This window comes from Mauremys reevesii, linkage group 4 (genome assembly GCF_016161935.1).
Source record: "Mauremys reevesii isolate NIE-2019 linkage group 4, ASM1616193v1, whole genome shotgun sequence".
Lineage (NCBI taxonomy): Eukaryota > Metazoa > Chordata > Testudines > Geoemydidae > Mauremys > Mauremys reevesii.
Genome location: NC_052626.1, coordinates 92011121 through 92030813, shown reverse-complemented (window position 1 = coordinate 92030813; position 19693 = coordinate 92011121). Strand labels below are relative to the sequence as shown.

At 42.2% G+C, this 19693-nt stretch overlaps 1 protein-coding gene and 1 long non-coding RNA gene across 4 annotated transcripts in view; one reads left to right on the top strand and one right to left on the bottom strand.

The window, feature by feature from the left end:
- Window positions 1–19693, top strand: part of WT1 (WT1 transcription factor) — a 137082-nt gene that overhangs the window by 68714 nt on the left and 48675 nt on the right. The window lies entirely within an intron of this gene.
- LOC120404229 lies at window positions 8738–19547 on the bottom strand. Of its 2 annotated transcripts, XR_005597874.1 has the most exons (5): window positions 19443–19547; window positions 19157–19240; window positions 17555–17659; window positions 16986–17065; window positions 8740–9492 (listed from the first exon to the last, which is right to left on the bottom strand). It is a non-coding gene; the product is annotated as an uncharacterized LOC120404229 (long non-coding RNA). The 2 variants fall into 2 exon arrangements; XR_005597875.1 differs by lacking the exon at window positions 19157–19240 and having other exon boundaries at window positions 8738–9492; window positions 19443–19530.

Genomic DNA, 19693 nt, shown 5'->3' with positions numbered 1-19693 from the left:
TTGGCACTTCATTTCCCCATGGCAATTTCATGACAGTTGTCCCAGGCAAATTCAATGCAGTCTCTTGTTGCCTTGATAAAAGATATTTTTAGAAGGTCTTGGTAGTAGTCAAGACATATGTCTTCTTACCTTAGCGTAGTGCTAGATATTCAAATTTTAAGCAGCTTTAAGTAATTGCCAAAATATGCCCTTATGTTGCTGATATCAAGAAATATCATTTCTTTGTTTGTTTGCTTTTTTTTGTTAATGGGAGATAATGTCTAAAATAGAACACAAAGCACAAAGGAACAACATTTAATATATAAACTGTATTGTTCCCATTTGGTCAATGAACTTGTTTGTAGAATGTCTAATACAATGGGACTCTGATCCTGACTGGGGCTTCTGGGTGATTTTACAATACAAATATTTAATAAGTCTCTAATTGCCCTCTCTATGTGCATACATAATACCCATTGAAATTAATAGGCATTGCATACATGACAAGAGAAGGTTAGATCTTTAAATCTATATATATTTAATTGATGTCCAGTTTTTGCTTCACAGTGAGGTTCTTATTTCTTTTCTGACACATCGTACCGTTACAACAAAACAATTGAAATGTACTGCAGCTTCTAAAGCAGATTTTATGATGTCGGTATTTGCAGACACAACAAAAGGCCTTTTGTGACCAGTGGGCTCATTACTATTATACTACTGAAAACACAGGAGTAAAAAATAAGTATTGCGGTTGATGAACACCAACCTCACCTGCCGAGGTTTATAGCAAGAAGAGTGATGCAGTTTGCGAAATCAATGCAGCTAGCATGAAGTGAACAGTAACTCCTTAAAAAGGTTTTGTATAGAACTCCATAGTTCCATGGTCTCTGGTGCCAGATTTTAAATGTTTTTAGAAACAACAAAAGCTAAGATTTTCTACAAGCAAAATTCACATTTAAAAAAAAACACAAAACCTGACAACAAATCAACATTACTAAGAATAATAATCAATAATAATATCCCTTTCATATAGAAAAAATAATCAGTTTATACAGTAAACTATATGCTTTCCAAGTTTAGGATTTATAGTTGTATTTTCTAGTTTTAAAAAGGCCAGAAATAGATGTTCATTAATTCTGAGGGAATTTTGAATGTCTTGAAATATGGCAGAGTCAGGGGAAGGATTACATTGGTGGGATGGGGATATAGTGTCTTTCACTATTCCTGTATTGCTGATTCAAATCCAACCCTGGTAGTAGCATCATCTGATTACTATTATGCAGTCATTGTAAACTAAGTTGATAGTGTAATCCCAGGTCACATAAATCCCTAAACTTGACACTAATGGTCAGCCTTGTTGGCATGGTTATAGAGAATGAAACCCTCTTTGGCCCCTAGAGCCAATGCCTCCAAGCCAGGGGTTGGGCACAGTGTCAAGGCAGCTTATATTACTGCTACCCACACTGCAACAGTTAGTTCTAAGGGCAAATGGAAAGGTTTGGCTTGCAAAGATGCTAACTCAGTGCCATTCAAAGGCCCTGCCTTTGATTATACATGGCAAAGTGATATTTTGGCTTCAAAACTGAAGGGGCCTGTTAGTAAAGATACAACTTTGTTACTGTATTTTCACTGCTACAAATACCAGACATCATTTTAGTTTAATTCTCAGAAATGTTACAAAGGAGAGACTGTGCTAAGTGACCATGGAAAATGTGTCTTGGATAAATAATTTCCAAGCAGCTCACTTGTCTGAGAGCTTTGTGGGCACATACAGAATACCTCTACACTGGGAAAAATTTTAAGCATTTTTCTTCGCTGACTCAGCTCAACCCGGGCTGCCCGTGGTGGCAGTCACAGTAACGAGAACATAATTTTACTACTATATCATCTAACCCTGTTCAGAGGTAGTTTAAAAACACCCATGTTCTTTCTACGCTGCAGCCTCCGCCATTGCTACCAGTGATGTGGAACTATAGTTTCCATTATTCCTACTGTAGTCAAGGCCACATTGGCTGGCACCACACAGCCTTTGTTAGAGAAGCATGCTTGACTGGCAGCAGAGGATGTGTCCACAGGCAGTTATTAGGAAACTTTGCCCACAGATCACAAACACATTTTGTTCTTTTTAACACCAATGAGTCCAGCAACCAATGGAAGTCACATTTTGTCTGTGACATCTCATAAAATGAAAATATCAGGTCTATTTTGTAATCGGTTTTTGAAGTTAGTATCTGATTATAAAGACAATTTCAATGATAAATGACTTTAAACAAAAGTATTGGGCATAACTATTTGCCCTCCCCACCCCCGATCCAGTGTTTGCTTCTCCTGATATGGCATTTATATGAGTGTATGTTACTGAACATCTCAACACCTGTGTATCTGGGGTTTTGGCTTCATGTTTTGGCACTATTGGCAGTCTGTGTTTGGTTGGTTTTGGTTTTATTTGTCTATTTTTTTTTTCAAATTTTTTGTCCACCTCAAATCTCTTCCATAATATTAATGACCTCTAGTGAGTTTCTGAGGAAATCATATGGGAAACAAAGCCGAAAACAACCTTCCTGATCCAAACTGTCCTCTGTGTGTGAACATTGGAGAAGTTTAAATTAGGAACCTAATCCAACCTTTGGAATTGGACCCATGTCTAATAAATATGTTAATACCAGAAACAAAAATATAGTGTGAGAGAGAAAATAAAAATGTAACTCTACCTGAATTCCCTTTAGACAAGAGAACGATATAGATTTTTCTTATGCATTTTTGTTTTCAGAGAAGGGACTCTGAAAATTGAGGAAAAATAACCCTTTACGTTTCACTGAAGGCTATTTCCAAGATCCAAACTGTCAGTCTTTTTGGTTTGACATACTTTTTAAACTGAGATCCATGTTCATTGTTACTGCTGTTTAATAATCCGAGGGTCATTTGAAGGGCTTTTGTTTGAGAGACCTTTCAAGCAAAGCCAAGACAGCAGTTTTCTTGGTTGTAGACAAAAATACATTAAAACAACCAAGGGAGCTATTACTTTTCCACATAATTATTTTTAATGTCTCACTGGACATGTATGAAATGCCTTTTGGTTCCTGTGGGAGAATTACTTTTTTTTTGTTTTGTTTTCACATTTTTTAGTGTGGCCTTTGTTAAATTTCTGTTATGTCTTTCCACTGTGCAACCCTCACCTCAAAAGACTTTATAAACATAAGCAGCGTCTTTAGGAACATGCTTCCAGTGTAGCCCACATGGTACATGTAGTTTTGTTACTGGTCATAAGGCCCTAAGACACTTGCATTCTTTAGGTCTACTTGAAAATAAGCGTATTAAAATGCAGCAGCCTCATGTACCTGGTATGAAAATGCATTTTGGAGATCCTTCCAGTTTCCTTAAAAGGGGAGGCTGGGCCAAAAAGAATCAGTGATTTAAAGTGACAACGCATATTTTTCTCTTCTATACAGAAAGCAAACAGAAAAAATGGTACATAAATCAAAGCGCATATATATATATATAGAGAGAGAGAGAGAGAGAATCTTTTTTAAAAAGACAAACAATTCTGTAAGATTCAAGTTTAATATAATTCCTAAGTGGATGGTCAAGGCTGATTCAGAACATATACCCAATGTGTGTGCTGCTGTATGGGGACCTATATTACGTGGTGTGAAGTGGAGGAGGCAGAGGGTATGCCCTCTCCTAAAACTGAAAGCTGACTATGATTCCCATTCCACTTTGAAAGGTGAACTTGGGGACCCCGCCCACTCTGGCTCACACAGTGACAAGTGCACCAAGTCCCTTACCAGATGTCCAAATTCTTCTGACAAAACATCTTTCCAAAGGGTGGTAAGTGTTTGACCAACCCCAAATGTACTATGTTTTTGTAGCTGTCAGGCTCAGACCTACAACACAGGGGGCACAACTGCCAAGCTAGCCCTATATCTAGAGCTCATGGAGGTGTATGTGAGGTTGGTTGGTTTGTTTTAAACATGAAATTGCTGCTGCTTTTATGTGTGTCGACTGCACCTCTGACACCATGTATTCTACGCTGAAATATCTTTCGTGAACATTTGTTGTGTTTTCTTTTCCTGGGATGGTTGTTTTATTTTGGGATTCCAGTGACATTTCCTAGCCCTTCTCTTACAAATCAAAGATCCAGACTCTGAGTTATCTTGCTCAGTGATATGGTAGATTTATGATGACCTAGATCTGTTTCAGTTCTGTCATCTTCCGAAAATGCCATCTTCAGAGTCTGTCTGCAGTGACATATTTCACAAGAGGGATGCATGTCTTGAAGAAAAATGGTTGAGCTTACTAAAAAATATGGTGCGTTTTCTATGCAAGCATATTTCCCAGTTGGATTTGGACCCAATTTCAGGTGCATGGTACTGCTAAGTTCTGAAGGACCAAATAAGATTTTCAGTATCTGCAGTTTAACTAACCTAGTTATAAGAACAGGAGTACTTGTGGCACCTTAGAGACAAACACATTTATTTGAGCCTGTTCTTTTTGCGGATACAAACTAACACAGCTGTTGCTCTGTAACCTAGTTATGTATATTTGAAGTCTGTCAGTCTCTGAGCTTATAAAATTGTAAATTTTGTAGGTGAGATTTAATTGTGTAATAAGTTCTAGTTTGTGGAATGATCTTATTTCACTCATGGATTTGCACCGCACAATTCCAACATTAAAAACAGTTTCCACTGGCTTTTACTAGGATTAGTATGATGATAGGAGCAAAACAAAGTGTTACTGTGTCACAAAGCGACAAATGTGTCATAGTGTTTAAGCATGAGACTGGTTGACAGGAATTCATGAACTCTAGTCCCAGCTCAAACGTTTCTCCTTTTGTGGGCGTTGGACAAGTAACTTGTATTTGCCTTGTGTTTCCCTATATAGAAAATTGGAATAATATGTCTTAATGCTGGGGTTAGATAATGTTTGTAAAAGAGTCTGAACATAACAATCACTATAAATGTTATGTATTTAATTACATGAATTTGTGACAAGTACAATGGAACTAATATAGTTAGGGCATTGTCTGGCAGTGACCCGGCGACCAGCGCCCGTGCCCCTCCGCCGCCGGCGCAGCCTGGCCGGGACGCAGAATTCGTGCGGCGGGAGCCGCCGGCGGGCCAGGGCCCCCCGCAGCTTGCCTTCGGCGGCCTGCCCCAGAATGTCCCGGGCCCGCTGCGCCACCAGGAAGAGCCCCCGGCCGGCGGTCCGGGTCCCGGTCCCGCCTCCGTGGTTCGGGTCCCGCCAGGGTCCCGGCCCCGCCCGGGAGAGACCCCCCCGCGAACTGGGAAGAGAGAAGAAGCCCTGGCCTCCTGGCCCGCAAGTTTCCCGGCCCGGAGGAGACCCCCCCCCGGGGGCCCCGAAAAACTCTGGTGGGGGCCCCTGTGGGGCTCGGGGCCTGGGGCAAATTGCTCCTCTTGCCCCCCCCTCTGGGCAGCCCTGTTGTCTGGAGAAAATATTGTCTAAGGGTCTACTAAAAAAATGATCTAGGGATGCCACCCAAAGCTTCCTATGCTGATATGACAATCTTATGTTCATTTGGACTACCACTCAGTGCTTAAGATGATTCTGAGATCCAGATTGCAAAAACCTTGCATTTTGGGATATCCCAAAATGCCATTATACCCAGAATATTTAGTTTGGTTCTGAGCTCTTCCATACCGGAAAATGTTGGTGGGTGGAGCTCACTGGGAAAGAGAGGGTTTATGAGGAAAGATTGGGGACGGGGGAGCAGGGATCGTGCAGTGGTTTGAGCATTGGCCTTCTAAACCCAGGGTTGTGAGTTCAATCCTTGAGGGGGCCATTTAGGGATCTGGGGCAAAAATCTTTCTGAGGATTGGTCCTGCTTTGAGAAGAGATTGGACTAGATGACTTCCTGATGTCCCTTCCAACCCTGATAGTCTATTAAAAGAACTAAATATGTATAGCTTGGGAAAAGAATGATTGTGGTGGAGGGACAAACCATCCTATAAATATGTGAAGCATGTAAACATGAAAAATGGAGAAGAACTATCTAGGATCTTACAAGTGGGTATAATGAGTAATAGATTAAATGACCAACAAAGAAAAAGAGACTGAATGAGGAAAAGCTTCCTGACAATGAGATCTGTTACATCAGGGGTCGGCAACCTTTCAGAAGTAGTGTGCCGAGTCTTCATTTATTCACTGTAATTTAAGGTTTCGCGTGCCAGTAATACATTTTAATGTTTTTAGAAGGTCTCTTTCTGTAAGTCTATAATATATAACTAAATTATTGTTGTATGTAAAGTAAATAAGGCTTTTAAAATGTCTAAGAAGCTTCATTTAAAATTAAATTAAAATGCAGAGCCCCCCCAGACTGGTGGCTAGGACCTGGGCAGTGTGAGTGCCACTAAAAATCAGCTTGTGTGCCGCCTTTGGCACTTTTGCCATAGGTTGCCTACCCCGTGTTAGATTATGAAATAGTCTTCCAAGAGAAGCCCTGTGATTTGGGAAATATAATTCTTGACTCTTAGAACCTCTGAATGGATGATACTTCTCCATGAATGTTGTGTTGCCACTGACACATATAAGCTTGTTCTTTTAGGCTTACATTTTCAAATGTGCATGTGCAGACTATATGGGCCCGAGCTTGTATTATTGAAATCAGTGGAAGCTTTGCCATTGACTTTAATGGACTCGGGATCAGACCCGTGCATATAAATCAGGTAGTTGCATGTGCACCTGGTCAGTTGGACTCAAATGCACAAGCATACACAATTACTTGATTTGCATGCACATTTGAATGTGTAAAGTAGGTGCACAATTCCACATGCATTTGTATGTCCAGCTTTGAAACTTTGGGCTCTAGTCTTTACCACATCTGTATGCAAACTGCTTATAGGGAATGTTGCAGTACGTGTCAAGAATATTGAAGAAGTGTGTGTAGGTGGCTTAAACAGAAACTGATAAAATATGGTAAATTACCACAATGATTGAAGAACTTTCATTCCCTAACAAAGCAAATGTAGGTGCCAGAGAATTGGTGATCTTATTGGTTTCCCCATTGTTCATCAAAACAATGTTTGAACATTTTGCTACTCATAAATAGCATTGTTTCACTGCTAATTCCATGTTTGGTTGAAACTGGTTCTAACAGATAATCTGAAAGAATAGTACTGGATTAAAAATTCTGCACAAGTTTTAGCTGACATTAAACTTACTTATCATTTGCTGCATTTACTTTGGACTGCTGTCCAGAATTTTCTGTAAATAATTGATAAGACTGAGAAACCATTTTGATTTGAATGATCCCAAAGAAGACACTGAAGGCAATAACTGTATAAAGGTCAAAAAGAGGCTCTCTTTGCAAAATATTGTGTTTGGTCCAGGGAACAAAATTACTGGAGATAGAAAATGGACTGACAGCCAGGTATTTCAATATGTCTTTTCTGAGTGTACTTTTTTATAAACTATTCAAAGTATACTGCTTGTGTGTAATTCAGGCACACACAACAAATATACATCTGTGCAAAACAAGTAAAATTAATGGCCCCAAGTGTGGATAGAGAGGGCAAAGAATTATGCTGCTTAGAGTGAGGCAATGAGATAAATAACTGCTAAGAAACCTTTTTGAAACTGTACAGAATCCAACATCTGCTCTGTTCCCAAGAGCTAACAGTTTGGAAATGTGGATCCTCTGAATTTGGAAACAAGTTATATACAAATGTGAGTTTCTTCATGTGAGTTAATCTATGAATAAATCAAAATATCCATTTCTTATAGATACTGTCCTTGCATTATCTTCTTATTTGAATTTAATATTTATTATCTCATGAGGGCATGATTAAATCTATATCAATAGATATATAACTTGGACTTTGAGATGTATCTAATTTCTACTAAAGGGGGAAAAATAAATCACTTAGATCTGGAACAGTGATCACAATGGAAGTTTCTTTTACAAAGAATTTATGGAGACTTTAAGTCAGTGATACATTTTGAATAAATGCACTATTGACCAGTATCAAATTTCCATTGGCTTTATCTTGTTTTTTTCTAAGCAACTGCTCATAAACTTTTTTTATATCTTGATTAGCGTGGTGGTGCTACTTGCAAATCTATTCATAGAACTACAGTATTAATCATTCGTGTTGTAATCTAAAGAAAGGAGTTGCACTTATTTGGTTGTTCCTTTCATTGTTTCTCTTAGAAAGCATAAATTACAAACTGACAGGGTCTCTTTGTCCCTTGCTTTTTCTATTTCTTTTCCACCAGTGTGTTTAATATTTTTGAACAGAGATTAGGTAAGGTATCACCAAGGTAGTCTTAGTCTGATCTGCATGTCATTTAACTCTACAATGAACTAACAAGAAAAGAAGACAAATAAATAACAGTTCTGATTGGTCTAGATACAGCAGACTTCCAATGTCTCTTTAATTCTTGTTCTAACATTTTTCAACTGAATAGTGGAAAGTAAACATTGGTTATTTTTAAGTTTGTTTTAGGGCCAAATTCATCCTTCATGTAAGTCCATCAGGCTTACACCAGAGATAAATTTGACCCTAAGACTCTGCTTTAACGAGTGATTTTTCCCCCTCTCCCCCTTAACTTCAGTTCCATTTCTCCCCAGCCTCAAAGTTTATCTAAACTACAAAAAAAAAAAAAAAAACAACCCTTAGGCTCAGCAGCACACCCCCCCCCTTTTTATCTGCAAGTGTAAACAAGGAAAACATGGGTGCTGCAGTACTACTGTGTTGGGGGCCATATAAATACCAGAATAGACAGGAGAAGACAGACTGTATTCAGCACTATTTCAGAACCCATTGTTAAAACCTGTTTTACTGTTAGAAACTGACAGTAAAAAACTTTTGAAGGGGTGTGAGGAAGGAGTTGAAGTTGAGGGGAGTTACAGTTGATTGTCTACCCTCTCAGCAAATTGGTTGGATGTTATATGCAACAGTGCATACATGAAGGAAGAGTTGGATTTAATGGAGATGGGGAAGGAAGGAAGCAAATTTTATGTGGGTGTTTTTGGGGTGGAGGGAATGAAGCAGAATAAAGGGCTGGGAGAAGTCACTTTTTGAAGTTGCCTTTTATTGCTAATTGCTTCCAGCAATTTATTTTTCAAGAACCATACAGAAATAATTAAGGTATTGGCCCTCAGTATAGGTACTTCATTTCCATATACTTGAATGTGTGTTCTAAGTGGATCCATTTATATAGGGCAGAGAGAGTATGTGTCTGTGAGCATTATAGACGTGTGCCTGTATAGGAACACTGTATGAAGTAGTCTGATAAGCACAGAGCATCTGAATTCTAAGCATAATCAGCCTTGATTGAATGAAAGTGTCAATTTCCTTGACTTCTATTGAGTAAAATGATTGTGTCCTTAGGGCCTGCGAGCATGGAATCATCTACCCATGCTGTGAAGAAGTAGTGGAGACACTCTGTGGCTGGTACAGTACTATGAGAGTTGCAGAAGCCCTGGCATTTTCTGCGCTCTCCCCGTGGCAGATTGCATGTGTTGGCCACTAAATGCAAATCCACTCACTCCTCCTGCACAAAAAGGAACAAACAAATCACATATAGCTTTGACATCTTGCATGGGTTAGCAGTATGAGATCCCATCATGCAGTGGGATTCTAGTGGTTCTGCCACATTCCAAGTCTTCCACAGTACTGGGCCATCATTTTTGCTATGGATCTGCTGTCAGCAAGAATATCAAAACATGCCACCAACCACTGCTGTCCCCACAAACGTTGGTTACTGTGTATTTAAGATATGGACAAGCTCCTTCCATCCTTCATTTTCAACTTGAATGATGGAATGGTGTAAGCCTTAATGTTGGTATATTTTACATATTTCAAAATGTATTCATATTCCTGCTTGTCAGACACAGAAATACCTGACAAGAAATGCTATAGAAAAGAGTTTTGGGAGAGAACTGACCCACTGTTGCTGAACAAAATACACAGTATGCATGTATATAGCACTCTTTATCCCAACACCCTTGTGAAATAGGTAAGCATGTCACTATTTCCATTGTACATGTGAATAAATAGAGGCACGTGGAACTAAAATTCCCGGGTCCTATTCATAGTCCCTGCTTTAACCACTGGACACACTGCTAGAGCCTTCATATTCTTGGGTTCTGGTGTCATTATTATGCAGTGGGACAAAGAGGAGACTTTGAATTTCCCCCCAAAATGGAATCAAGGTCCCAGTAAAGGTATTAAGCATATGCCTAACTTTAAGCATGTGCTTAAGTGGGTAGGTGCTGAAGTGCACTTCTGAGGCCTAAGGATGCAGCCACTCACTTGACATCACTTCCTCTGTACCCAGGGGTTCAGAACAAGATTTTAGAGAAATGGACCAGATTCTCAACTAGAATAAATTGTCAGAACTCCAGTGGAGTTATACAGATTTATACCAATTGAGAATCTGGTCTGTCGTGTATCTTTGCCCTATGTTACTACAAAGGGGTAGAATCAACTGAAATTAGGACTTCCCTTGCATTGTTAAATGTTTGTTGAGAAATAAAAATGAAACATGAAGCCATACATGGTAGGAAAACATGCTTGTGCCTAATCCATTGGAGAAATTGTTATAGAACAATTCACCCTTAGGGCAGTACTGCCCTGTTATTTTGCTAAGGTTAGTGAGACCTTGGGTTATCTTCTGTGTCAGTACCAGTCACAAACAGGCTTCACTTACTGAACAAAGTTGTCATAAGTATTCTGAGCTCTGTTTTAGTGACTTGGCATAATGTGCTTATTTTAGCTGGACCTTTCCCACCTCTTTTGAATGTGTAAATCCTTCCATTGCATTCCAGATGTGTATCTGGATTCACAGACAAAATGCCAGATGGCTCGGAGTTCTCATAAATTTTATAGGGGACAGGGGTGACTTGCTACTTTTTCATCTACAATATTATATTTAAAGATGGATCTGCTTTAAGCTGTATTCTACCAAGCTATAGATCAGATTAATTCCTTAGCTCCCAGTTAGCATATTTAAAAGTAGTCATTTCTGATTCATTCCATGACTTTTAGATCCTTTCTCTATATAATACATTATTTACTAATTTAAAATGTCAGAGAGAAAAGGATGAAATCCAACTGCAACATGTTACCTAAAGTAAAAACAAAAAGCATATACTAAAGTGCCAAATACCAGTAAAATTTCAATATAATTATTTTAGCTACTCTAAGTATATCTCCCTGTACATCTGAGACTTTTAAAATGTCATATATACCAGATCTGAAAGATGTTACTGGTATCTAGTTCTATATGAACTTTTATTCACCAGAATCTTGGCTAAGGCTAGCTGCACAGGGATATTTTATGACCTTATACAGCTTGATGATTTACATTCAGTTTTGTCTTAGCAGCCTGGTAATAAATTTTAATAGAACCCCTGTACTACCTAGTACTTCATTTAGTCCATTTCCATCCAGGAGGGGTGCAAGGTGAGACTAAATAATAGGAGGAGAGTTACTACAGAAAGTGGAATGATAGCTGCCCAGTTATTTATGACACTATTAAAAGGGGCAGATACTAGTTGTTGTTTTTCCTACCAAGAATTCAAGCATAGAGCTAGATCATTATTGTAGCCTTTATCAGATGCCTCAACAAAGTGAAAGAACACTTACCAAACCTATTTATTGGTTAATTCTTTCAGTGATGATACAATTAAAGCCGGTAATCAAGAAAATTAGGAGGGGAAAATGTAAGACAATGAATTAAACCCAGGCTGGGTGAAAAGCATTTGTATGAACTAGATGTATTATCAAACATTGAGACAGACTTTTTTTCAAAAGAGGGAGACTTGAACACTGTGTTTCCTACAGGTGCAGAGTAAGTAACTTTTTTTCCCTTCTCCACAAAGTTGAATTTGGGGTCAGAAGTTCTAATTGTAACCTCAGACTGGAATTCCAGATGGTGTGTTCGGGACTAGCAGCAAGTCTCAGTTCATCAATTTCATGTGCTCGAGTATGTGCTCTGGCTGTGGCCCTGACTCCATTCCCAATGTGGCATTAATGCAGAACAAATTGAGACATATCCTCTATATAATTAGTTCCAGAATTTCAAAGATTTACGGTAAAATAATAGAGTAAACTCCCCAAATCTGTCTTATTTTGGCGTCCGCAGAACATGGGAACACTTTGCTGTGGCATATTTACTGTAGTACTGTGTACAGCATTGACACTGGAGCAAGTGAGGGAAGAAATAGAGCTGCAGCAAACTTGTTGTCAGTTGCTGATACTGGTGAACGCAACCTCCCATAAACTCCAGCCTGGTCTCCTAGCAGTTCACGAGGGCTCGGGCAGCTCCTTGCCGTTCCTCGACTCCCAAGCAAGACCAAGCAGCACAGAAAACAAGAATGCAGAAGAATCCAGCCTCCGAACCGGAGGGAAATTCTAATGCAATAATAGCCAATGGATTTCTGCGATCGAAAGGAAGGTACGGAACAGGCTGTAGCATTGGGATCTGGCCGATGCTGACGGTCTGTCATGAGGAAAGGAATTCCTTCTAGTGGACTGCCCTGCTCATAAATAGCCAGAGAACTGACTCTCTCGGGCACTCCCAAGCACAGGGACTTTAGATCCTACAAACCAGGGGTGATGTGTGGTTCCCTTACACTGTTCAGGATTCCAGAAACTGTGTGTGTGTGTGTGTGTGTGTGTGTGTAAGTAAAGAGTTGTGTGCTTGGGTCACACATTTTAAACACTAGTTAATCCGTAAAGCCCCGCACCCGCCCTTGCAGGAGACGAGCGCAGGCAGTGCACCGGTTTGAGATTTTTAAAGCAACGTGCAGAAAAGATTTAAGGAAATTCCCCGTACGCTGCTGAAAATCTCCATCACACACCTCCGAAGTGTCCAGAGTGTATATTTGAGTAGCGTTGCTCCCCTCCTCCCGCCAGGACTGCAGGGTGATTATCGTTGTACCCCTAGAGAGGCACCGCTTACAGATGGGAGCTCTGCACCGGCTCTGCCCCGGAGCGCGGCACATGTATTAATTAAGCGTTATTGGTTCAGTTTCATTTTTCATTGGCCAGCGTCTTGGGATTCCGAAGGCTCTGCGGTCCAATTGCCTGCCTACTCGGGGATCTAATAACGCATACTTTGGTCCTGCTTTGAGGCCAAAGGGAGGTCACTGGCACTATTTATTACTTGGTTAAGTTCCTTCACTAAGGAGTACACGCATCTTGACAGATAGCTGGTTCCTTGTCTGTTTTTACAGTTGTACATTGCTTGTAAGGTTACAGAGGAAGCAGGGTAGAGACCGGCTGAAAGTGCTTCTAATTCCCTGGTGCCGATGAGCTAACAGAATCCAGCCATACTTTCCTTCTATGTTGATGACAGCATGCCAAAGTTTAAAGAAGGAGTTTGGGGGGAGAGGGAATCCCTTTCCCTCAGAGCACACTCCGTTTGATCTCACAATAATATATACATATCATATGTACTGGAGATTCGTTTTATCAAACATTCCTTTACACAGTTGTTTCCTGCCCTCGCAAAGTCACTCTTCCCCCCTCGCTCTCTCTCCAGCTTCCCTGCGTAACCGCTGGTCGGAGCGTGAACCTAAAGCTTCCTTTCAGTTGGATGATCAGGGAGCTCTCGTCCACCACCCCAGGGTGGCAACGGCCTCTGATTTCGCCTCGCCGGAATCTCCATCTCAGGAAGCTCACTGTTCTCTCCTCTGCACGGGACTGAAAATCCTGCTCTGCTGATCCCCAGCTAACGACACTAACACACCCTCCAGTTAGGCTTTAGGCTGTGTCCTAGATCTGCACCTTCTGTGGCGACTAGAACTGTTTCCAACACTGATCTCTAACCCTCGTGCCAGGGCAGGGCTGGTGTCCGCATTGTGAAATCAATCGGCTGCCCGTGGACCCAAAGGGGAGCACACGGGGAATGCACTGCCCGTGTGGACAGAACAAGAGCTGGATCCAGCCGCTATTGGGCCAGAGCGCGCCATTCGTTGCAAGCAGCGCTCGCCATTGAAAGGAATGCTGCGCTCTGGGCCAGGGGTTCCGCCCTTGCGGAACGTGTGCTCGGATGGGGATGGAATCAGGAGCCCTACACGGAGGGGACCGGCTGGCAGCAGTTGTATGGGTCCTGCTGCTCCCTTTAGACCTAACAGTTCTATGCAGCTGAGACTAGAGGCGGGCAGGGACGGGGTAAGGGTAGGGAAGCGACTCCGTTTCCCCGCCGGTTTCAGTGAAATTGATCCATGCACTATGAGGAAAATAAATATCTGCTCGCGGGGACTGGGAGCTCTGACTTTCCTAATACGCTGCCGAAAGCGAATCCGATTATTTGTTTGCAAGGAAGGAACATGTTACAGAGAAGGCGCCTCTCCAAACGCGGAAGCTCACATTTGAAATCTGTCTTCCCACTCCACATTTGTCTGAATCCTCCTCTTCGCCCGATAACTGCCGGATCCTCTCCCTTGAGGCTGAGGGCCCGATCCTGCATTCCTAGTGCATCCCAACCTTGTAACCGGTTTATTTGTAAATAACAAGTGTTACTGTTTTGTTGTAACCTCCGCTGCTGCGCATTTTAAACTCCAAATAAATAAACGTGACTTCAGCGCGACTCTGAGGCTCAGCAGGAGGAATGCAGGATCGGGCCCCGTGTGATTAATTCTCTGCCTCTCTCAGCCTCTTTGCTCCCTGCACCCTGGACTCCTGGAGATGGTTCACAGCTTTGTTTCTGCTGCTCTTGGCACTTAAATAATCAAACCCTGATCAGCTCCCTGAGTGAAAGGAGACAGATCCCTCTGTTTGCACGGAACAGCGTGAACAAAGATCGGGATTGTTGGGAATTTATCTCTGTTTAAGTCATTCTTCCCCACCCCCAAGCCATGAGCGGATCATTTATGGTGCTTAGTAAAGCGTAATAAGAATTATCAGCCCATTAATTGGTGGGATGGAAAGGAGGAAAATAAGAGGGAAAAACGCAGAAAGGGTAGACACTACAGCAGTGTGTATAGTTGGTTCCCAAAGCCCCTTTTTGCCAGGGATCTAGAGGGAATCTCTGCACCCCTGGAATTTATTATTCCAGGGTGCTGGAATAATAAATGCTTCTGGATATTATTAAAGAGCTTTCGCAATTAATTATTAAAAAGTTGGAAGAGATATTAAACCTGCTTCCGGGGTTAAACCCATTCTAAGTATGGGGGGCGGGGGGTGGATGAGACCTAAAGTGGGAGTGGGGCACTTAGATTATCCCACATATGTCTATTGGGGCTCTCACACCTTCCTCTGAGGCATCTGTTCATGGCCACTGTCAGAGAGACAGGACACTGGATGGCCGCAAATCTGACCCGGGCTGGAAATTCCTATGTTCCTCTTTTGTGTTGAGGCCAAGGGACCAGATTCTGAACTGTTAAATGTTGGGTAATTTAAGTAACAAAGCGTCCGGTGGCACCTTATAGACTAACAGATGTATTGGAGCATGAGCTTTGGTGGGTGAATACCCACTTCGTCAGACGCATAGTGGAGTTGCTCCTGATTTACACTGGTCTGAGATTAGACTCGGGCCTCCGACCAATATTTAAAAAATGGGACAGATGTAGATACAGCGATATTTAAAGGTTCTTTTGAACTAGGGAAGGTCCTTGGGTTTGCTCCTTAGATCTGAAAATGAACTTGGGAAGGGCTCGTTTCCTTCAACACACATACATACGCACTGGAATCGCTTTAAGTCTGGAAGAAGAGGGCTCTGAGCTCAGTGGATTTGGATGCATGTACTAACCCCTTCCTGAGTTATCGGACACGCGCCTGACCTTGACATTTAGCTCTTATTTGAAAACAACTCCAACAATAAACTGCATCTATTGCAGGGGTATTTTTAACCTGGTGCCCTGTTGAATGTGAGGAAATGGCTGTAAAAAGTGGGGATGGCCAATTACCAAGGGCTCTCTGTGATCTCCCTTCTGACTTTTCCCCTTGATAATTGGCAAGGGAGGACTAGTTGACCGGCAAATAGACTTCCACCCAATCTTTTATTGATTTCCTTGCTCAACCCAGTAGTATAGATAAATATAGACGTCTCCAATTTGATATTTCTTTGTGGCTTTGCCCTGTGGGATCTCTTCGGGTGGCAATCGCTGGGCATCGCTGTTGGGAAGTACATGCACCTGAATCTGGCTCTTAAAAAAACTGTTAAAAGCGATGGACTGATCGATTGAGGAACGTATGTGTCTTCCTAGCCTATAACCAGCCTATGTATACTTAGCATTCCAGCTAGGGTCAGGTGAAACTCTCGTAAAGACTGTATGTAACCTGTGCCAGTTACAGCAACGATCACACACGAGCAAGGAACATTTCAACACCTATCTCACCCAACTCCACATTTATCTGTAATAAGGCACAGTTTTAACAAATTAAACTTGTTTTTTTTGGGGGGGGGGATAAAATGACCTGTTTCCCTTCCCTCACCTTGTCAGTTCTTATTCTCAGCTGGAGCGGGTGTGTTGTGTATAAACACAGAACCTGCTGGAATTTATTTGCTCCTTGTTTTGGTTTAAAGTTTATTGTTTGTTTGATTCTATCCACTTTGTGCTCATCTGAGAGAGGGGAAGCTTTGGAAGTGCTTTCCTAAGTCTTCCTGACAGTATGAATAATGCAGTCCTCCCTAATGAGGAAATTACCTTTTTCTGTTCAGTAAGACTTCTTGTTACTTAAACAAAGCAAACAATTTACTAAAGAATACGATAGCCCACTTTTAGGAAGACTTTGCCTTTGTGCTAAGAGAGCCCTAAAATACTTGGTATACACAGTTCAAAGATGTTCATTTCCACGTATGTTTTGTAGTGGTCAGTACTGGAGGTTAATTAGATTATAAAGCACTTATAATATAAACTATTGAAACAAACAAATTCCATAACAACTGTAGCTAGCAGAATATACACCTTTCAATGGCTCAAAAACGCTACACGAGCTATAGGAACAAAAACAGATGCCTATAGCTTTGTCAGTACGAGGTTAATTTGTACCACATTAGGAAGTAGGAGAGGAAACAGAAATAAAAATACAAACCAATCAGTGTAATCGAAGGTTGAATCACCTCCATTTTCTTGAAAGAATGGGTTCTAATTTCACAGGCAATTTTCTGGAAGCTATAACAAACAGAGTTCTCTTTAGTTTAATCCTCACTTAACAATAACTCCTCAAACCTGAGAGATCTTTGATTATTGCAACAGCAACATTTCGCTGATTGCCTTTGGGCTAATATCTGTTTCCTTTTAGGAGAAGTAAGACCAATTTACATATTCAACCCGTGATTTAAAAGACATTTGCTTAAACGTTATTTCTCAAAATCATGTAGTTTAATCACTTAACTACAAAACATTTAGTTGTGTTAATTACTTAAGGGAGAAAACAAATTCAGACCCTGATACTTAAATACGGTTATTTGTATTGATTCTTTTATTGTTTTAAAACACAAAATCGGAGGTGATAATGCAGTGTGCTAACTTCTGGTGCTGTGGGGGGGGGGGAAGGATTACAGTGAAAATTGCTATGTAGACTATGACAAGTTCGGTTTTACAGATAAATGCTAATTGCAGTTCGTTGAGATTGAAAGGAGATCTTTTATCTTTACGTACCCAAAGCAGAAGGTTGCAGGGTGGGGTTCGAGAGTGACTGCTGCATTTTGTTTAATATTTTACATGTCCCGTAGAGAATTTTATGTTATGCAGGTTGAATCATGCCTGGTGGGGAAAAAATACAAAGTACACAGACCGATTGATTTGGAATGTTTAGCTTCTCGTGCAATATGCATGAAATATCAAAATGTAAAGATCTCTAATATGCGTGTAATATCAAAATATACCATCGAGAACCCTGTTTATATGAGGCGTTGGAAGCGTCTTTCAGAAGCAGATGATTTATTAGTAACTTTGAAAAAAGGAGGTAACCGAACAGGAGCCCCTAGTTCGTGTTTGGAAAGAGTGTCATTGCTTTAAAAAACCGAACAAACGACCACCGCTTTATTGGCTGACTAGGGCAGAGAACACCAACAAGACAAACTGCTGTGAGAGCTGAAGATGGGTTTGCATCGGTCTCTTTCCCTGCGGTAAGTGTCTGTTGTCTGCAGGCAAAATCCAATCCCGTGGGAGAAAGTGTCGCTTTTGTCGGGGGCTCGATCTCTAGAGGGAGAGGGTTGGAAGGATATTTCACACGGACCAGAGTCACAGAGTCACTAGGCCAAGGCTCTCTAATGACCCCCCCCTCCGCTGTAAGGACCTGATCCAAAGCCCCTGGAAGTCAATGGTGATGCTCCCCATTGATTGGAGTGGGCTGTGGCTCAGGCTTTAATTGCTCCTCGCCCTGCAGTTTGTTTGGATTCCATTCCGCGCGTTTCATTGCCATGATGAACATCTAACCGGGAGCTAGAGCGGGGGATAGGAGAGCCAGCGACTGGGGACACCTGGCCAGTGCAGGTGCTAACCTCAACGCCCAGCCAGGCCCTCTGCGCTAGCCCAGGGCGAGCGCTAACGTGGCTCACCTCTCTGCGAGCCGGGGGACAATGTCAGCGGGTAACATTGCCAAGGAAAGGGCAGGTGCGCTGAGTTTTAATGGGATCGCGAATAGAAGCTGTCCCCAGGCCCTGCTTTGCAGGGGATGCTGGTCTCCCGGGGAAGCACGGTCCTGCCCCCTGTGCTAGCCCCGCGTGGACGAAGGGCTGTTGAGGCCGGGCTTCTCGAGGGGAGAAGTGCCAGGCGCATCCTTTGGAAGCAAAGACTCCATCAGTCCCTGTTTACTGTGTACGGCTCTGCTGGCTGAGGCCTGTCAATGGGATTGTATGTTTCATTTAAATAGCAGTTCGCTGAGTAGAATGGGGGACATCTTTTTAAAGAGACTGAATCCCACATATCTCAGCACACTGAAGTATCACTGGCCAGCCAACTAAAGTCCCTTCCTGTGTGACTCTGCCCTTTGCCTTCCGTGTGATTCTCTTCCATAGCTCTGGTCCTCTCCAGTTTGAGCCTCTGGAGAGATTCGTACAGAAATCTCAGTACTCTGGTACCCTAAGGAGCCCTGTCGCACTGGCTGCCCCAGGAGAGAAGTTCTCGATGTCTCCCCAATGTCCGGACAATTAATTCCGACCCCCGCCTCGCAAAACGGCCACAAAATATCAGGCCAATTAGGCGTTACCTTGCCAGGTAATGAATGATCTTATTAGTCTTATTCTTCATCACACTTACTGGAGTGAATTCCTCCTGCCCGTCCTTACAGCTTCCACTTGCCCGCAGGTGCCCGCAAAAGGAGTGTTTAATTCCTCTTGGGACCTTTAGTAAGGAGAGATTGCAATGAAAAGACACATTTCTGCCTCTTTAAACCGGTGCCTTTCATTCGTGCTTCTGGCAAGGAAAAGCTCCCCCCCCCCTCCCTGGATTACCTGTAATAGATCCCCCTCCCCTGTCCCAATTGTGCCAATAACTGTTCCACATGCAAGCAGCTCGTATCTGAAGTCGTTTAGCGTGTACTTACTGACCACCTGGAGCCATCTAATAACCTGCCTGCGGCGGCCCCTCGCTCAAGGCAAAGGCAAACCCGAGGGCTGTTAGGGTTAGCGGCGTTTGCACCAAGAGGTGGGAGTAACGTGCAGGGGGAGAGAGTCTCCCAGCGCCCCGCCAGCCCCCTCCCTCCGGTGCTTTGGGTCTGGCTTGGCGCAGCAGAGCAGGCTGAGGTTGTGTGAATGGAGCATCAGAGCCCCTGACTCCTCCTCCCGTGCAAGCCCC